This window comes from Callospermophilus lateralis, unplaced genomic scaffold (assembly GCF_048772815.1).
Source record: "Callospermophilus lateralis isolate mCalLat2 unplaced genomic scaffold, mCalLat2.hap1 Scaffold_63, whole genome shotgun sequence".
Taxonomy (NCBI): domain Eukaryota; kingdom Metazoa; phylum Chordata; class Mammalia; order Rodentia; family Sciuridae; genus Callospermophilus; species Callospermophilus lateralis.
In genome coordinates this window covers 17240746-17260959 of record NW_027514713.1, presented here as the reverse complement: position 1 = coordinate 17260959, position 20214 = coordinate 17240746, and the positions used below count along the sequence as shown (strand labels likewise).

Here is a 20214-nt window from a genome sequence, read left to right as displayed (position 1 = left end):
ACCGACAGATGTTCCTCAGCCCGTTCCATGCTGTTCCAACGTTCTGTCTACCCGGACCACAGGGGAAACGGGGCACACACAGACCCAGGTGTTTAGGACCCTGCTGCAGTGCTTGAAGCCAGGCCATCTCTGTAACATCGTCATAAAAAGCCAAGGCCAGGACAATGAATAAATGGTCAAAGACCTCAAGGACTTCCCGTGGTGTGGGAGACCCACCCTATTGGCCCAGCCCACTCTCCAGTCTGTTCCCATAGCACCTCCCCTGGCCTCAAGATGTGCACTCCTCCACCTTCAGGGCATCCTTGGAAGCAAGGAAAGGTCTTTCTTTGGTACCTGCCCACTTTCTTGGTCCACTACTTACCTATGATTTTTAGAGGCTGGACTCAGTTAAAGTCTCCACTGACCACTTGTAGGAGGTGATCTGTGGGATAAATGAGAGGAAGTCTTCCTTTTGCTTACTGCCTGTGGGCTAGGGCAGACTGGCCCAACTGGGGTGGACCACGTCATCTGAGGATGTTCATTTGTCCCTTGAGTCTCCCATTTGCAATTTGTTCCTGGGAAAAGCGAAGGCATTCTTCCTATAGTGCCCTCTGCCACTGGGGGTAGGTGGAGGCATGGGAAGGGATGTCAAGCTCTTGACAGCACTTGCCCAGAGGACAGCAGACTTGAGGTGGCTTCCCTTGTGCCCTGGGAGACAGAGGCAAGTGCATTCTGCATGGCTGCTCTGCCCTGGAAGTGCACCCTCCTCCCACCCCAGCACTGGCCCTACTGCTGGAGGAAGAGCAGGTGTCAGGCACCCACCAGAGTGACCAGCTTCCCAGGAGACCAAGTCTTCCAGGAGCACACCCCATGCTGGGGGTGCCCGTCCAGCCAGCCCTGCAGGACATCCCGCACCTGCAGCACTGCATCTGTGACACGGCCCCTGTCCCCACGCGAGCTCTTAGTAGCTTATATGGGTTAGCTCTCCAGCTCAGGCAGGAAAGGCAAGGTCCTGCAATCAGACACACTGTGCTCAAAGGTGTCCTGTGAGAAGTCACAAACAGAAACTTTTTTTCCTTTCTGGTAGATTTAAAAAATATATGTTTATTTTTTAGTTTTTAGGTGGACACAAAATCCTTATTTTATTTTTATGTGGTGCAGAGAATTAAACTCAGTGCCTCACACATGCTAGGTGAGCACGCTACCACTGAGCCACATCCCCAGCCCTTGCTGGTATATTTTATTGTCAACTCTTACTGCCCCAGTTTGGAGTAGGGAGGGAAATTACTAAAAGGAGGAGCCCCACATCATCACACCAGGTTAGGACCGTTAGGACTTCCTGACCAGAGTTTTGTATGGACCCAATGAGAAAGAAGACTCTCATTAGGTTAATGCTAAGAAATTAACTCAGGTAGGGCAAGTGAAGTCTGCAGCTTCAGAATCCCAAATGCAGAGTGGACCATCCCAAACAGTACAGTCCACCCTGTCCAAAAGGGACCGGCAGAACAGGGGCCAGCGTCCTGTCCACAGCCAGGAGAGGCACTGACTGGAGAAGGCCAGTTAGGGTGCAGAGGCAATGCAGGTCACTCTTCACAAGCTCTCTCCACATACTTGCAAACCCTGCCTTGTCTCTCTACCTCCTGAGTCAGAGTCTCTTACCCAGTGTAATCCCGCTTAGAGTTCCTCCTTCGGTACAGGGTCATGCTGACCCACAAACACAGCAGTGACTATGCCCACCACCACCCAGACCAGGAACAGCAGCAGACTCTCTGGAGAGAGATGACAGCGGTGAGGACTCTGCAGGGAGGAAGGCAGCTCCCTATGCAGATGGGCCCAGCCCACGAGCCAGGTACCACCTTCCCTGTCCACTCAGCTATCACCCAGATAGGCACTGGTACCCAACTGAGGACACGCAAACATTGGCTATAAAGAACCAACTACAGAACTGAGAACTTCTGATCCCTGGTCCTAAAACCAAAGCAAGACTGAGAGGTGGACTTTAGCATTCTACTCAAAGTAGACATGAATTTCCTGCTTATTCTCAAAAAAAGGGGGAGGGAAATATTTGTACTGCTTTTAGAAATGTCAAATTTTTATTCCTAAAAGACATCAAAACAGCATTGATTTTATTCTTTCCCACTGTCCTCTACAACTAGCCACTATCAATTCAGGTTCTGTACAATCAACACTCAAAAGCCAATATCCCTAGGATCAGGTCCACAGGCTCCTGATGGGGGAATCAGTGACACAGCTGGACAACGGGCAGTTCCCAGCAGCCAGGGCTGGGGGGTGGGCCACAGGTCCAGAGACACAGGCAGCACAGCTGTCTGGCTAAAGCCCTCCCTCCAAACACAACCGACAGGTCACTCTTGTTCCCAGTGGAGCCTGGGATAGAGGACGGCCACCACTGTGGAGACGCTGAAGAGCCAAGTACCTTTCTCCACCATGTACAGCCTGATGTGCCCAGGCTGGACAATGATGTCCGGAGGGTTCTTGACGTCACAAATGTAGGTGCCATTGTGAATGAACTGCATGTTTTCTGTGTTGATGGATGCATCTTTCTTGTCCAGGTCTCCAGCCCATCTGATTCTGTCCTTAAATGGGGGGTAGTTGCCCAGGTACACTTGTCTTTGAGAGTAGTGGAAGAACTGCATTTGGAGCAAGAGCACAGTGAGCCACACTCAGTGGCAGAACCCCTGGAGCCTGGATGGACCGCGGTGAGGCTCGGCAGTAGTGCTTGCCTGGCTTGCATGAGGCACTGGTTTGAGCCCCTTCACCACACATAAGACTCCACATGGAAGAAATGCCATGCCCACAACAGGTCTCAGACGTGGAACCCAAGCCAGAGGTGCCCGCCTCTGGAGGCTGAGCTCCAGCCCCATCCTCCAGCGTCCTCATGCTCTCCTCAGACCTGCTTTTAGCAGTGAACTTTCTCAAAGACCTTCAGACCCATCACCATGGGAAGGGGACAGTCTCAGTGCTCAGATCTAAGCCAAGCAGCTGTGCTGGGGGCCTGTGCTCTCATTCCTCCTGGACAAGTGACGTGGTGCTGGGGACAGTGACTTGATAGATAACCCTACCCACCTCCTGACCTCATAACCACCTCCATTCTGTGAGTGCCCATGTCCTGGCCTGGCATTAACAGTGTCCTTGTGCTTCAGACTTCTCACCTGATGGCCCACCACTTCACGGGTGGCTACCCTGCCCTCCGAGCTTGTCACCTGCTGTAAACTTCTGCCTACTCATCTCATCTCGACTGAGGCTGCTGTCTGAACTCGTGCTGAGCCTTCATTTCCCTTGCAAGTGTCAGGAGGGGGCTAGCAGGAGGCCTTGGGAAGTGCGGGCTCCACCTTCAGGACAGGCCCATGACATGATAAGGGGTCCAACCAAAAGAGCACGTGCTCCTGCCCCTCAGCCCTCTGCCATGGAGCTGTATGGCAAGAAGGCCCTTGCCATGTGCTGAACCCTTGATCTTGGTCTGCCCAGCCTCCATCTATGGGAAATAAGCTTAGTTCCTTACACATTATCCAGCACAAAATGGGCTCAGACTCACTCGACCCACCAGTCTTGGAGCGGTCCTTGATCCCTGCCTTCTTCCCAGGTGACTCCCACCCTGCTGCCAGATCTGTTGTTCCCTGTCCTGTCTCCACATTTCCATAGCAACACCTGAGTCATGCTCATCAGAGTGGCCTCTCAACTGGTCGACTCCAGTCTGAGTGGAGGCTAATCTACATTCTAGGCTAAATGAGGGTTGGGGCTGGGGCTCAGTGGGAGAGCACTTGCCCTGCAGGTGTGAGATCCTGGGTTCGATCTACAGCACCACCTAAAAATAAATAAGTAAATAACTAAAGGTATGGTACCCATCTACAACTAAAAAAAATAAAAATAAATATAAAATGGCTAAATGATCACCAACAAGCAGAAATAAAATAACTGTTAGTATTGCTATTTATCCAATATATACCCTGCATTTAAGCTGACTCAAATACTCATCAGAAACTGTGAAGGGTCTGAGGTTTTAACCTACTTGCAAACTAACAAATTTCCTGGTGGGGCGTGAGAGGGCAGTTCCAGCAAAGACTTCCTTCCATGAAGAAGACTCGGAGATGAGCCTTATTACGTAGGATGCAGCAGGAAGCTTTGACCTGCTCCCCTTGCCTCCAAGACCCCAGGGACGGCCTAAAGGGGCCTGGGCAGATGCTGCACATGCAGACCCTGCATCACTGCCGTGGAACCCAAGACGGAGCCCAGATCTCTGTCTGTTGCCTGAGACAGGTCTTGCTGCGGTCTAGGCTGGTACTGAACTGGCCAAGTGATCCCCTCCCTAGCCTCCCCAGCAGCTGGGACTACAGGTGTGCCCCACCACACCCAACCTCAAGTCCAAATCTTCAATAGTGGGCAGAAGGCAAGCCCAGCTCTCACCCCAAAGTCACAGCATCTTCACTACACTGGGCAGTAGGCAAATGTGTCCTCCTTCCAGAGGGGAATAGCGTCGGTCTTCCAAAGCCAGGCACCTTACCAAGAAACTCCAGAACAAGGCATTGTGCTCTTCTCCCAGACATGCGGAAACAGGACGAATGCGCACCTCCTCGACTGACACTCCCATGGCCACTCTGGAACTTTACCATCAGAAACACAGCGACCTGCCCAAGGTCACAGCCCCTCCCGATGGAATTCAAGCCTAGCTTCCATGCCAAGGCTCATGCTCTTCCATTACTGAATGCCTCTCAGGAATGGTCATGTCTTGCCTGCTCAAAGCCCTTCACTCTCTTCTTTGCCAGGAAATAAAAAAACTCTCAACCCAGGAAAGAAGCCCTTCCAGCAAGAAGTCTGCCTCCCTTCCCACAGCATCTCTATCCTTGCCTGGTATTTCTGGACCAGCAGTGGTAGCAGCTCTGCAATGCTGCCCACGGCCGCCTTCTGCAGTGGGTTCTCTTGGCAGGTGTCCTATATTGGACTGTGACCTTAGAAGACAGGGGACGAGATGTGCTTCTCTGCACTCCTTAGCACACAGCAGGAATCACGTTTGTGAACTGAATTGATGAAGATGACCTTGGTCAAACCAGTGAAAGACAGGAATAAAACAGTAAAAATTCAGAAGAAAAACCAGGCCTCATTTTCAACCAGTATTTAAAAAGTTCAAGCTGCAGGTTGTAAGACAGGTCTATCTCCTCTCAAAACACCTGTTTTCACTGTATTCAGCTGGGGCATCTGGAGATAAGGACGGCACAAAGCTAGAGCTCAGGAGGAGGGAAACAGAGCATGAAGGGATGAGGTGGGAAGGGAGTGGGCCAGAGCTCCACACCGACTGCTCCAGAGAGCGCACGAGCCGAGGGGGAAGGAGAGGCAGGGAAGGGCAAGTGCACGTCAGACACGGGGACCCAGGTCAACAGACCAGGAGAGCCATCCGCAACAGACGCGGGGACCCAGGTCCACAGACCAGTAGAGCTGTCTGTAACAGATGCGGGGACCCAGGTCCACAGACCAGGAAAGCCGTCCAAGGTGTGCTGGGCCCTAACAAGGTCTTCCTGCTCCCTGATTGAATGCATCCTCATATTTTAGAAATAAAGAATCCTTTAATCAGTAACTGCATTCTGTAGTTAACTGTGAGTATAAATTGATTAGGTAAAAATGTGAACCAGAAACAGCACATTCTTATTTGTGTGTGTGTGGGGGGGTACTGAGAATTGAACCCAGGGCTGCTCTACCACTGAGCTCTAGTCCAGGCTTCAATATAGTTTGAGACAGGTCTTGCTAAGTTGCTGAGGCTGGATTTGAACTCATGATCCTCCTGCTTCAGCCTCCCAAGCTACTGGGATGACAGGTGTGCAGCACCTCACCGGCTCCAGCAATGCTCTTAACATTATGCCTTGTATTATGCAGATCTTCTTCAACCCACACAACAGGGATAATTCCAGCACTGGGGTACTGCTCGGTGGTTCCTTCCCCTTTCTCCTCCTCCGCCCCCCTCTCCTCTCTTTTGTAGCACTGTGTGTTGAACTCAGGAGCATTCAACCACTATGCTGCATGCCCAGCCCTTTTTATTTTATTTTGAGATAGGTCTCTCCAAACTGCTGCAGCTGGCCTTGAACTTATGATCCTCCTGTGCAGCTCCTGAGTGGCAGGATGGCAATGTGGCCGGCCTGCTTTATTGTCTGTGGACTGAACAACTCCCTGTTCAGAGGATAGCAGAGGGAAGGCCTCACAAGTTGGCTGCAGTCTGTTGAGAGAACACATGCATGGAGTCTTCCCTCCTGCGATGCTGATGGCTGCACCCCCCGCCCTGTCTAGAGCAGCTGAATGACTCTGTCCCTGGTCCTTGAGACCTCTACATGGAGTCTGCTCTCACCCTTATAGCTACCTGCGGGGAGGCTTCTTGCAGGCACCTCTAGGCCATGCCTTTTGCACTCTGTCCCAACCATAAGCACACCCACATGGCCCCATGAGGAAGCTGAATGAATCTGACACCCTGACTCTACCTCACCCTTCCCCACCTCCCACACAGGCCACTCAGAGGTCGTCCTCTTCTAAGTCCTGGAATCTGAAAATTAGGTTTAGGTTCCAGTACAGGGCAACAGCTTTCACCTGGGGGACAGAAGTCATAGCTTTGGCAATACCACATGCAAAAATTAAGCCAATTGGCCAGACAGAATGGTGTTTTTCTTCCACTCGCTAGGACTATGTTGTATGTACTTGAAGTTTCCCCAGAGGAGACCCTGAGCAGCTCATGATCTATAGACAAGGGACTGGCAATCCTCTGTCCCTTCAGCAATGGCAGAGGGCACATTCTCAACACCAGAAGTTAAGTCCCGAGATCACAGACTTCGGCAACCCCAACAGCCAGCAGGCAGTCACTGCTGCCGGCCTTTCCATCCGAGCTCCAGGGGGAGGTGTGGGCACTTCTTGCTACATCAGGGCACAGCTGGGGGAATTGCCCAGTGAGATGCACCAGTGCCAGATCTTCCCTCTTCCTCTTCTCTGGAGCCCTAGGGCCATGGAGAGCTCCACCTTGCGATGGCACCCAAGCTCCTCTCACTCCATTGACGCAGGAACACGGGTCACATTCCCAGCATGTGGACTTTGCAGTGTTCAAACCACGGTGCTTCTCTGGGTGTTCTTACTTAAGGATGGGCGATGGACTCTATCCCTGCAAAGTGCTCACAACCTAAAATGTATAGCACTGCTGAAGTAGGGTCGAAGTTCCAAGGACGTGAGACAAGACAACAGCAACACAACAAGGTGCATGGGGGTGGTGCCTTGAGGGCCCTCTCCCCTGGGCCTCCTGACGACCTTCCCCCTCCAGTGTCCCACGTTGGGGCATCACTTTACAGACCGCCACTTTACAGACCGCCAGCCCAGGTCTAATAAGCACCCACCCTGCACCCGCCCAGTTTCTAACTAACCCCCACCCAGGCCATGCCTGTTCCGCCCTCAGCTGCCTCTCTAGGCGTCCACAGGTGAGAGAAAAGCCGTGCTGGGGCCTTTCCTGAAGACCCTACATGCCTGTTGCAGGGTCAGATTGTGGGTTCAGGAGGAGGTGGGAGGGGAGCAAGTCGAATGCCTAAAACAGCCGAAATGGAAACCAGGCAAGTGTTCTTCAGGCACACCACAACCAGGGAATGCAGTCAGCTCAGGGAATGCAGGAAAGAGGACTTCACAACAGGGCTTGACCGTGGAGGGGCGTGGGAAGTAGGCGCCAGGAACAGGACAGATGCTGCTCATGTTCTCCTGGAGTAGAGCCTGCAGCCTACAGCAGACCAGGACCACACTCATTCTGGAAAAGGACAGTCGAAGAATGGACTGTCCTCACAGGACATCAGGACAGAAGCCTGTGGCAAGCCTGGTGGGGCAGAGGGCACTTCTACCGACACTGTAGTGTCATCCCCCTCGGGCTGGTAGCTCCAGGAGACGGACGTCAACCAGCCGGTCACGTTAGTGGACTTGAAGTTGCACAGCAGCTCCCCCTGTGTCCTGTTTGCCACAAAGATTTCTTTGGGTGTGTACACCTCCAAGGCCAACACACCAGCTGTCCCTGGAGAGAAGGAAAGCACAGCAATGAGGCTTGGTGTGACTACCACGTGCACACTCACCAGATGACACAGAAGACACAAGGAGGTCAGCAGACACAGAAACTCACTGCTGTCACACCACCCTGCAGAGCAGGGTGGTGCGTTCCCCTATGCCCAGCAACTCAGGAGGCCGGGGCAGGGCAAGCAAGCTCCATACACCCATGGAACCTGTCTCAAAACTAAAACTAAAAAAGTAAAACAGGGGCTGGAATGTAGCTCAGTGGCAAAATGTTTGCCTTGCAAACCCTGGGTTTGACCACCAGTTCCCCCCCCCCCCAAAAAAAAAAAGAAAAAGAAAAAAAAAAGAATCCAACCAAAAAAATAAGAAGATTAAAACAAAAAGCAAAACAGAACTATAAGTTTCTGGCAGGATATTCTAAAGATTTCCTACAGAGTAACTGCTGATGGTCTTAAGTTTTTAAAGGTTTTTTTGTTTTTGTTTTTTTTTAGGTACTCTCTTTTTTAAATTTTTGACAGCAGAATGCTTTCCAATTCCTATTACACATATAGAGCACAGTTTTTCATCTCTGTGTAAGTTTTATCAGTTTTACTAAACCTAACATATATGTTTTCAGAAACAACAGACGTTTTAAAAGCAGTTTTAGGTTTACAGATTAAATGGGAAGTGGAGAATTCTCACAAATGTCCCCACCGTCTTCCATTAGTCATGTTGTTCTCAGCTGGTCAGCAACCCCATCACAGAAATGCTGACTAAGGCGCACAGCTCACGTGAGGGCCACTCTGTGTGTACTCTTTGGGTACCATGACATGTGTCCACTGTCACAGTGCCACACACAGCATCTCTACAGCTGGGCCCTGGTTCACTGCCCCCAAGTCCCTGGTGACCTTTCTCAGCCTATTTCTACCTTTGCCAGACACTCTACAGCTGGAACCAGCATGTAGCCTTTTCAGACGGCCCCTCCCAGCTGGCAAAGTTCACTTCCACTGCCACGTGAGAGCCGGCAGCAGCCCCCGTGGCCTGTCTGTGGCAAAGTGAGGCACATCCTACTCCTCTAAGCAGCTCTCAGATTTGCCCCAGGAACTTTCTTCACCTACATTTAAAACATTGAACTATATGTTTTTAAGCTAAGAATTTTAAGGCCATATACGTTTCTTTCTAACCTTCACTTAGTTTGAGTCTGTTTTTTTGAGTGAAGATTCCCATTTTAGCAGCAATCCATAATAGTTCCTGCAGTGGCCTCTGATTTTAGATCCTGGGAACAGAGCTGTGTTCATGCAGCCAGCAATGGATGTTTTCGCTGCCATGTCCTGGGCTCAGCTAATGGAAAAGCTTCGGTGGGCAAAACACACCCTGGCGCACTGAGCTCGACTGCTCCTTGAGGCTCTTTAAAATTCTTAGCTTAAACTCACCCAGCCCTTCAAAATGAGATATTTTAAAACAAGCTGTTGATAGTGAATATGTGCAGTGTTCTGATGATTCTTAAAACGTAACAGGCAGAAAAGGAGCGATACTGTTGCCAGGACTGATGGTCAGTTTCAGAATCTTACTGAGGCCTTAAGGATGATTCTGGCCAGAGAGAAGAGGGCACTCCCCCATTCCTCCCAACCATCTTCTGAATATTTATTCTCAGGACACAGTAGGCACTTTTGGCTATTCTTTTAAATAAACTGATAGTCACACTACATCAAGCAGATTTTTTTTTCTGCTAAAAGAGGGTGGATTACTATTATAGGGAACAATAGATTATTATTTATGGTCCAAACCTCAAAACAAGCCCTTCGTTCAGACCAGAAGCAAACAAAAGAAGTTCCTTGCTATTGTGGGTAGGCAGAAAAGCAGCCCTGGGCACTGGAGTTCAGAACCAAGCAGGAAGCCAGGAGAGCCGGTTAGCCAGTTCATGCAGGAAGGGGCTAGTTAGCAGCCCTGACTCACTCTGCCCTGTTGACTAGTTGTCTCCACAGAGAACCCTACAAGGGAAGCCAGGCTTTAAAGTCCACAAACAAGTTTCTTAGGGATTCTTGAGCCAGATCAAGGCCTGGCTGCAGAGCTGTGGGCTCGAGGCGAAGAAGCCACGTTTACAGTTAATGATTTTGAGCAGAAATACTATCCAATATGCCTAACCGGCTTTAGGCACTCTAGGCCCGACCTAGTTGCACCAAAGCTGGTTACTAGTTTGTGCCTTTCATTTGAACCATCCCATCACTCTGGCTAATGGGAACACACAGCTCTTGGAGCCAGGACTGAGTCCAAATCTAGATGATCGGCTAGTTCCAGAAAGAGGAAGGGACTCCAACCAGTGAGCACATTTCCCTCATCCCCTGCTGACCATCGTCCTCCCCAGGGTGCTCTGGCTGCCCTGGCCATTAGCCCTGGCCATTAGTCAGCTCCTGGTTTCCGTATTTACCTTCCCTTTTCTGGTGATCTGGCTAAGACTGGGCCTACCCCTGCCAGTCACCCCAATGGCCACACCTAAACCCAGGTTTTTCTGGCTCGGCATTGCTGACAACTGGGCCAGATGGTGCTGTGTTGTAGGGGAATGTTTGGAGCACAGTCAAGTGTTGGGACTGAGTCCCGGTGCTCTAGACTCTGTGTCAGGGCCTGCATCCTCGCCAGTCCTCACAGTCAGGCTTTTTGACATCTCCTCCTAGCTTCCCAGTGCCCCTGCCACCTGGTTCACTGATCCTGCTGCCAGGTCTGAAGCTAAAGCCCACCGTCCCCCAGCCACCCAGCACACGCTTCCCAAGTCCTCCTGTATGCACTGCTTCCCTGCCCAGCCTCCAAAGCACACAGCCACAGGGTGGCCTTCACCCTCCACAGGCGGTCGCTGACCTCCAGGAGACCCTGCCTTTCTCACTTGGTGTGGGGACAACCTGCAACTCCTGCATACCAAGTGTGCTTCAGCCACTCCCAACAGCCCTGCCTCTCATGAAAAGCTCCTAATGCGTCCAGCAGTCCGTCCACATGTCCAATCCACTCATCACTGCATCCAGACCAGGGAGAGTGCCTGGATCCAGCTGGCCAGACTCAGCTGTCCACCAGCCTAATAAGAAAGCCAAGAATATAAAAAGGAAAAGCGAATTCACGCAGCTTGATCGAACCAGGAGAACCAGCTGAATTTCTCTGCCTGTCCCAATAATTCGGTTCTGTCTCACTGCAACAAAAGCCAGTGACACCCACATGAAGATTCGCCAGGCTGTGCTGGCCAGAGAACATCAAGTTGAGATTCCCTGGCACCAGGCAGGCCAGAGGGTACTTTTCCCGTTTTCATTCTCAGCATGAGGCAATCTGGGATGCAGAAAAGCCCTTCCCAGCCCACTTTCCTCCAAATCTCCACTTCTGCCAGCTTCTCCTTCTTACTACTGACTGACTTCCTGTTTCCCTGAGAAACTGAACACCGGGAAGGGAACTTCTCACACCCCCAAGCCACCTCTGCCCCCACAGCATCTGCCCACAGGTCCTGCCTTCCCGCCACAGGCAAGCGGGTGGTCTTTGTAGAACCACCTGCAGCTTCTCTGCTCTGCCACCCGAGGACGCCCATTCGGCAATTCTCCCTCTTGCCCCTGACCTTTCCTTTGGCTGTGAAATCACCACTGCCAGCCATTTAAGTGCCACATTCACACTCAATCCCAGTTTTAAGGGCAAAGCTCAACCCTGCAGCTGTGGCCCTTTCGTCCTCTATTTACAAATCTTAAAAGAACTGTGTGCCTTGCTCACCGTGTCCAGTCTCCCATTTTCTCCTGAATGTGGATATTCAGCTTTCACCTCCACGACCACACTGGCGACTACACTGGTGCTGTCCTTCTCAGGGGCTTCCGCGACCTCCAGGTGGTTAGATCAGGGGGTTCGTTCTCAGCTCGTCTTACAGACCTACTTCTGGATCCCGCTCCCCCTTGATTCTATTCCTATCCTATTGCCGCTCCTTCCCTGCTCTCCCTGACCTCTTCTGTCCCTGTCATTCCCTGAGCACTAGTCAACACTCCTCTGCTCATTCACCCAGGCTCAGACTCCAAGCAGCTCCACATGCCAAGCACATGCTTTGCCCCTTACCAGCGTCACTTGGCTGCCTCAAACTCAGATCCTGAGTCCCACCCCTCAATGTACCTTCCCATCCTCTTCTCCCTCAGCACATGGCAACCAGCCTTCCAGGGGCTGGGACCCTTACCTGACTTCTGCTCACCACGGCCTCCAAAGCTGTGGGCAAATCAGATGATCTCTACTGAGACCCGTGACTAGAGCACGAAGCTCCCTGCCCCACCAAGTTGTGGTCTTGCTTGTAGACTGCTGCAGGGCCTTACTCACTGGGCACACTGGTGTCTTACCCACTGGGCATGGTGGTCCACAGGGCCAGAGGAATGATGTGAGAGACAGAAGTTAGATCCTGTCTCTGCTCAAGCTCTCCATGGTTTCCATGTCGGGATGGGCTCAGTCCTTGCATTCTGTGGCCAAGTCTCGCAAACCTCTCAGACCTCATCTCCCACCATCTTACTCAGGCTCCAGCAACCACTTTGGTCACCTTGTGATGAAGGTGACCATTGACTAAGGTATCTCAGGACAGAGGATGCTGTGGATGGGGAGACTGGGAGCCCTGAGACACTGTGACACTATGGGGGACAAGGAAGAGAATGCCTCAGGTAGGGAGGGTTCAGTGGGAACGCTTGCTTCAAGGTGCACATGATTTCCATGCACCTCACTGTCTGCAGAATCCAAATGCCTTTTCCTGTCTCTCTTTGTGGTGCTCAGGATTGAACCCAGGGCCTCATGCATGCTAGCAAGCACTCCACCACCATGCCGTACCCCCAGCCTGAAATCCAAAGGACTTTGGCCAAGCTCGCTGCAGCAGTCCCTGACCAAGTGCATGTGACTGTGAACAGCATCTGTTAGAGATGCTGTCCTGTGTGGGAAAGAGAAACTGCACACAAGTTTCCCCCTCAGCCTGCATTCCATGCAGCTCAAGCAAGGCACGATTTCACCGGTTTCTTAAGCAATTGGGAATGGTGCACTTTGTCCAGCCCCACCCCCACCTTCTTAAGTCACTGAGAGTATTATGGAAATACATAGTAAAAGTATTGTGGATTCAGGCAGCTCCCCTCAGAGCCATAAAAGGGAGGTTTTACGGGCTCATTAAAATGGTGAAAATGCAAACATAAAGAACACTGAGATATACAGAAAGTACTGTTCTAGTCTACATTCCATGTCACTGAAGACTGGAATCCCAGTCTGAATAAGAACAGATTTTTTTCAAGCCTAGGATTTGCAATTATGGCACAGTGGCCAAGAAGGCTGTGACATGATTCCAGCCTTGGCCCAGAACCTCACAGAGAGAAGAAGCAAGCTTCCTGCTGACTTCTGGGAAAACCAGCAGCCTAGGGAATGAAGTAAAGTGAGAATTGACAGTCAGCTCTAGGTCCTCATTACACATAAGCCCCCATATGTAGGAGCCCTGTGTGGTGACGTGGGTGGGCCAGCTTTCTCCCTGGGCCTTCTCCCAGGAGCAGAAGTCTGCTGAGTCATGCCAGAGTTTAAATAGAAGGAACAAAATCAGAACCAAAAGGACCCTTCCCTTAGCATTGTCCAGAGAACAGGGCTTCTAACATGCACCTCACCACTAAAAGGCAGCATGTAGTCAAAAGTTACAGTGCCACTCAAGCCTGGACCCAGCCCAACCAACGACACCTAAAAAGCCATCTGAGAAGCAGTCAATAGGTCCTCAGGGCCAGCTGGCCGGTGTCATCCCTCCCATGACTGACTGACATTCAGAGCTTGATGTTCCTACATGGTAGATGGAGACACAGGACATTTTAGAAAGAAAAAAGAATGAAGAAAAGACAGAATACAAAACAACGCCCATCATAACAAAGACAAAAGCAAATTTGGAAATAGTTCACCCAAGAGGCTATTTCCCAAGGCAGCCCATTTCAACATTCTGAATTATTAAAGTAACACAAAAGCAACGGTGGCGCCCAGCTTCCCGCCAGGTTGAGCTTCCTCCGAGTGATTCTAGCTGTCACACCGTGAAGTCACTGGAAATGTACTGAGCAGCATCACCATGAAGAAATCACTGGGGCAGTCGAGGCTGGCCTGGCGCCCAGCTGGCCGGTCACTTCGTGGCAGCGTCCACCTGCAGTATGGTGGTTTGTAAGATCCTTATCTTTATAACAGGTCCTGGTACTTCCTTGAAACTGAAAGAGGGTTTTGTTTGAAAAATTGTTTGAAGCACTTTGATGTGGTCAGGATATCTCCCTGAGCCACTGAGCAACTGTGGCCTGTCTCTCTTCTCTCGCTATGCCGTGACAGTCTGACACTGCAACATCTCCTAACAAGCACAGATGTGGCCTCTTAAAAGACACTAAAAGAGCGGAGTGAGATACGCACTGAACACAGAGCTGGAGGAATGGCTCCCCGGGCCAGAGCAGGCTGGTGTGAGGAAAGGCAACAAAAACACACTCCATCCCGTGAGCCCTACACATTAATAAACCAGCTTTTCACTGTCAGGAACACACTCCGCTCCACTCTGTCTGAAATTATGCTGCAGGCCCAAACTCAAAGCAATTTCCTCCAGCATCTGCCCTGAGCCCCCACCCTGAGCCCCCCCACATCCTGTCCTCCCCTGTTGGCTCACACTCTGCTGAAGGATCAATGTCTGTGGCCATCAGAATGCAGGGATGGTGTCCCCGTTCACCAGTGTGTACACCCTTATTGCTAGATGAACACTGGACTTTCACAATGTGTTCAACAAATATCTGTCTGAATTTTGGGAAAAGTGAATGAAAAAAATTAAGGAGAATAAAAACTATTAAACAGCTCAGATAAGCTTAGCCCTAAGGTAAGCTGCCACCCCTGAGTGGCTCCAGTCAGTGCCAACAGCACAGCGTTCGCAGCAATGCAGCTGTGGGTCCAGGGAGGTAGAGACGGTGCTCTCAAGGGACTCCCAAAGGGTAGTTCCTGCCTGCAATCTCACAGATAGGGTCACCAAGCCAGGCCAATTCCTTCTCCATGATCTATGGCCAGCGGGCCACGACCCCAGCCTCAAAGACCTTTCTGTTTCTGAAATGAGCAATGTCCAAAAGGTCCTGAATTGGGCCAGTCATGGACTAATCAAGGTCCCTGCAAGCCCTGGTGTTCCTTCCTGGCCCTCAACATCTGCTTTGCTCTCTCTGGTGACTGATTCCCTTTCCTCAATCAGCCATTCGTTCTTCCCACACAAGCTAGGACTCAGCCTCAGCCCCTGGGTCCTGACAGCCCAGTGGGGACAAACACCTCCAGTGCAGCCGCAGCAGCTGGATCCTGGCCCTGACTGGGGCGCTGTTACGTGAGGTGGGGCTGCGTGGAAGACTAGAGTCTACACATCAGTGCCAGAGTCACTGGTGGCACAGCCCGACAGTCTGCACCAGGTACCTGAACATTTTCTCACCATAGCAGATGAAAATAAGACACATTGGGTACAAAGTCAGACAATTTAATAAGCTGTAGCAGTCTGTCTTACCATCCGTGTCGAGTGCTCTGGGGCTTGTCTGATAGGTGACACATACTCCTACTTCACACTTCCCAGGGCTCGAGGGACTTAAAGACTCCTCAAGCCAAGAACCACTGCTGCACCTTCAACCTATGTCCCTGAGCTCCCAGATGGTGGTTCACAGCACGTTAGAGAGCTCAATACAAAACACCATCGCAGTGACAGAACAAGAGACTGAAGGACACCTGGGCTGACAGCAACAGGGTTATGCCTCACCCCAAAATACAGCCCAAAAGAGAGGAAAAACCATCAAACTGAAACCACTGAAAAGTAATGAGCCATTCTATGTGAGACCCCATAATGGCAGAGGCATCGCGACACCACGGACCACATCCATGAAACACACAGCAGCAAGCGTGATCCCTATGGGGACACCATGTTCTCTGGGGGGCCTGTGGGCAGGAAACTATGGGTCACCTCTGTGTCTTCCGCTCAATTTTGTTGTAAACTTGAAACTGCTCTAGAAGATAAAGTCTATTAAAAAGATTACTACTGCTGGGTCCCACTGCCACCTCTCCCCTCTCTGATTTAATTGGTATGGGGTGTGGCCTGGGCATTTGGACCTTTTAAACGCCCTGGGGTGATTCGAAACACAGGACCACCCTCCAGCACACCAGTGAGATGTGGGAACCCAAAGCTCCTGAACAAGACTGCGCCTGGTGAGCAGGACAGGCTTGGACCTGAACTTCTCAAAGACCAAAGCAGTGCACTATGACCTTCTGAATCAGTAACTGTTTACAAGAGAACTAACAAAACCCTGCCATTTCAGAACCACACTGGCATGCAGAGTTAGCCCAATGGCCACAGATAGGCTGGTGGCATCCTCCCCACATGGGGAGTGACTCAAATGGAGCTGGTCCATTGCTGGGTTATCCTTTGGCGGGCTCTGGGTAAACTCCAGCTTACTGCTAACCTGTATGTACCTGTTTCTCGTTTAAACCCAGGTGAAAATCTCCTGCATGCCTCCCAGAGCCCATAGTCCTTGTCTGGCACCAACAAGCCCCAGTGCGTGCTCCTCTGGCCACACAAAGCTGGTTTCCACCCATCCCAAGGCCAGGCCTGCCTCTAGGACCCTCTGCCTGCCTGACTGCTGAAGCCCCCAGTGGCCACCCCTTCACCTCAGTACTCAGCACTCCCTGTGCACACCATGGCTACCGTCCACTGAAGCAAACTCACTTTAATTACCAGCTCCACAGTTAACCCTAGCTCCTGTGGGACCCCCATCTCCTGGCAGGAGCCTGGCTCAGCCTCTGTGCCCCAACACCAGCTGCGGATGACCAGACAGCTGTCAAACATTTAAAACAGATGACAGGCAGATATGAAGATCCCTATAACGTAAAGCTTTGGTTAATGAAACAGAAGCACCTATGTATGTTTTACTACAATAAACAATTTACCCTCAAATGAGCCCTGAATCCCAGTGAAGTGCTCCTTCACTCCTAGGGAAATCTAGTAAAGGCATCCAAACTAATCAGCACCAATTTCTCACTGCCAGAAAGGGCTCCAAGTGTAAACACTCACACTTAGACATGAATTAAAACATGAAGAATGGAAACAACTGTCCCCCATCCTTTTGTGAGAAGGCTTCACCAGAACAAAAAAGGATAATGAATGGGGGTGTGGTACATGCCTCTAATCCTAGCAACTGGGGAGGCTGAGACATGAGGCTCACAACTCTGAGGCCAGCTTCAGCAATTGAGCAAGACCCTGTCTCAAAATTTAAAAAAAAATAATAATTTTTAAAAAAGGGCTGGGAATGTTGCTCAGTGGTAAAGTATCCCTGGATTCCATCCTCAATACCAAAAAAAGTTAAAAAAAAGTCAACAAAACACCTCTTTTTTGAATAGCTAATAAATGTTGGGTTCTATGGGGATGCAGCCTCATTAGCTACCACACATGGACACACACATGGTAATGTGTACTGAAAAGTGCTGTGTGTATGCTATGTGCAGGGTCTAGTCAAATGCAGAACACCAGAAAACGGCCTGTGGGAGAGAGTTTATGGACCTCTGGTCTGTATCTGACATGTCATTTATACCACTGTTTTCCCTGTGTAAGTCCCTCCTGCATCATCTCCCCTACAGTACCAAACAGATCATGTGCAGTTGAAGTCACTATTAAAGGAGAGGTCAGGCTCCCTTTATGGAGATGCCCTTGATTTTATCTGGAATGTGAACAGACAGAATCAAGACAGACTGGAAGGGCACTTTGCAGAAAGAGAAAAACATAAGTTGGTGTTTAAAAGCAAATTATGTAGGTTAATTTGACTGAAGAGAGTAAAGTTCTTAAGTTGAAGGGGAAGGCTTAGATTGGATGAAGAGTTGGAACTGAAACACCGCTGGGGATTTTTAGGTGGGCAATAAAGTAAAAGTCTTTGGTTGAGATTGGCAGATACACAGAAAAAGGAGGAAAAGAAGAGACACTTAGAATCAATCTTTTCTAAAAGCATTTTTGTTTATTTTATTACACCCTTGATAGTAGACAAATACAAAAGTGGTGGGAGTAACTCATCTATCACAGACAACAGCACTCACAAAATCATACCACGTGAGTCATGAGTCTGAGTCCGCCTTAGATATAGGATGTTTTGAAAAGAAAGGGTCACAAAGACCTGAAGTCTTTAACATAGTGAGTACTAAGGAATTCCACCTGATAGTTATCAAATGCTATACAAGTTACATTTTTCACCACCACAGTCATTTTGATGGAAATCTTGCTGAGGAGTTTTGCTTTCTTCTGTCTTCATAAAAAGGCAATCCAGTGTGAGTACAATGTTTGGGGAGAAACAAGACCTTTACATAGTTTCAAAACGTTCCCCACAAGATAGTCAGGAATTCCAAAGGAGAAAAAACAGTTCTTTCAGTGAAGAGAAGGGCCCCAGGAATGGAACAAGCAGCAGCACGGTTCTGCAGATCATACCACCCAGGACTCACCATGTGGCCTCCTGCCAGTGCGGATGACCCGCTGAGCGTCCACACCTGCCCAGCGTCCACCTACCACATAATAGTCAATGAAAAATTCTAAAGACAAAGAGGAAGCGTCACAAACTAAGGGTGAGGAAAGAGCTGGGGGGTGGGGGCGGGAGGAGGAGGCACGTGCTCGGGACTTGCTGCTGCCCTAAAGGGCACAGCAACCTGACCTGAGTGGCATGTTAGTCAGCACCATGCTCCAGGATCATTTTTTGACTCCCATCATGACCCTGTGGTTACAAAGACCATGTCCTTAGTGTCCAGGAAGAACACGGCTCCTTTGCTCCTGAGCCCAGAGAGAGGAGAGACTGAGCCAGTGGAAAAAAATGATAATCTGCAGAATCCAAGTGAAGCACAGATGGTATTCTTTGCACTCTTTCATGACTTTTCTGTAAGTCTGAAATTAAATTTAAATCAAAAATAAGAAAAATAATGCCGTTTTCCATTTAACCTTTACTTGATAACCTGGAACTTATGTGGCCACCAGGAACATGCTGTAACCTAGTGAGGCCTTCTGGGGAAGCTTGGCTCTGCAAGGCTGAGAGAGCCTTGAACTTTGTGGAAATTCTTTTAACTTTCTTACTCTCTGCAGCATTGGATCAGGTCAGCTGTGCTGTTCAGAAGCCCCTGAGGCACCTCTGTAAGTTTCACTTTTTAAATTTGTCTGTTATTTATTTTTTTAGTCAGGCACATTGGGGCACACCTGTAACTCCAGAAACTCAGACAGCAGAGGTAAGATTACAAGTTCAAGGCCAGCCTGGGCAGCTCAGCCAGACCCTGTCTCAAAATAAAAAATAAGAAAGCTGGGAATGTAGCTCAGTGGTAAAGCGTCCCTGGGTTCAATCCCCAGTACCACAAAATAAATAAGTAAGTAAAACATTTTTAAAAAGTGTATTTTATTTTATTTTATTTTATTTTATTTGGATGAGGTCTGTCTAAATTGCTTAGGCTGGCCCCAAAATTGCCATCTTCCAGCCTCAGCCTCCTAAGCAGCTGGGATTACAAGTATGTACCACACAGACATCCTAAGTAAATTCTTTAATCTACTGCAGGTTTGGAATCAAATTCAGTGCATGTTCATTTTACAAATGAAAAAACTCTAGCCCAAAAGGTTAATTTACTGAACAGGAATAGGATTTGAATAATTCCAAAGTTCTTTTTTATGTTATCATGCTAATATGACCAGTGCATAAAAGAAGAGCTCACAGTCTCTCAGTGAAGAACTGTTAGCAGTAGCAGGGGCTTGAGGGGATGACTTCATCAGTGATCTGAGCTTCCCACTGGCCTGTTCTGTTTACTTTCTCCTGGTCAGATAAGTTTCTGCAGATCAGTCCAACTTTGGCCAATTTCAGGATTTACCCATAACCGACCTCTTAACAGAAACCCGGGTTTCATAATCTCTGGGTATTTAGGGCCTACCCTGTGGCTGGAGGTATTGATCCAAGTTGAGATTGCTATCACTTGATTTACACACAACTAGCCAAGTGCAGGGTCAGTCATCTGGAACCAGATCAGTGAGGACACAGCCCTGCAGGGACCTGCTTCTCCTAGAGGTAAGTCCCAGTCACTTTCAGATAACTGATGTCCTGCCCCCTGACTCCTCGGGATTCTTCAAAGAAAAGAAGCCTCTTGAATTCCTCAGGGCGGTTCTCCAGAGGGCTGGGGCTTACCAAAGGCCTCTGGATAGGAGAACTGTCTACAACAACCATCTGTCTACAACAA

General features: G+C 49.8%; 1 pseudogene; it reads right to left on the bottom strand.

The window, feature by feature from the left end:
- Window positions 1-1544: 1544 nt before the first annotated feature.
- On the bottom strand, window positions 1545-19855 carry LOC143389652 (myelin protein zero-like protein 1; annotated as a pseudogene).
- Between the last annotated feature and the right edge of the window lie 359 nt (window positions 19856-20214).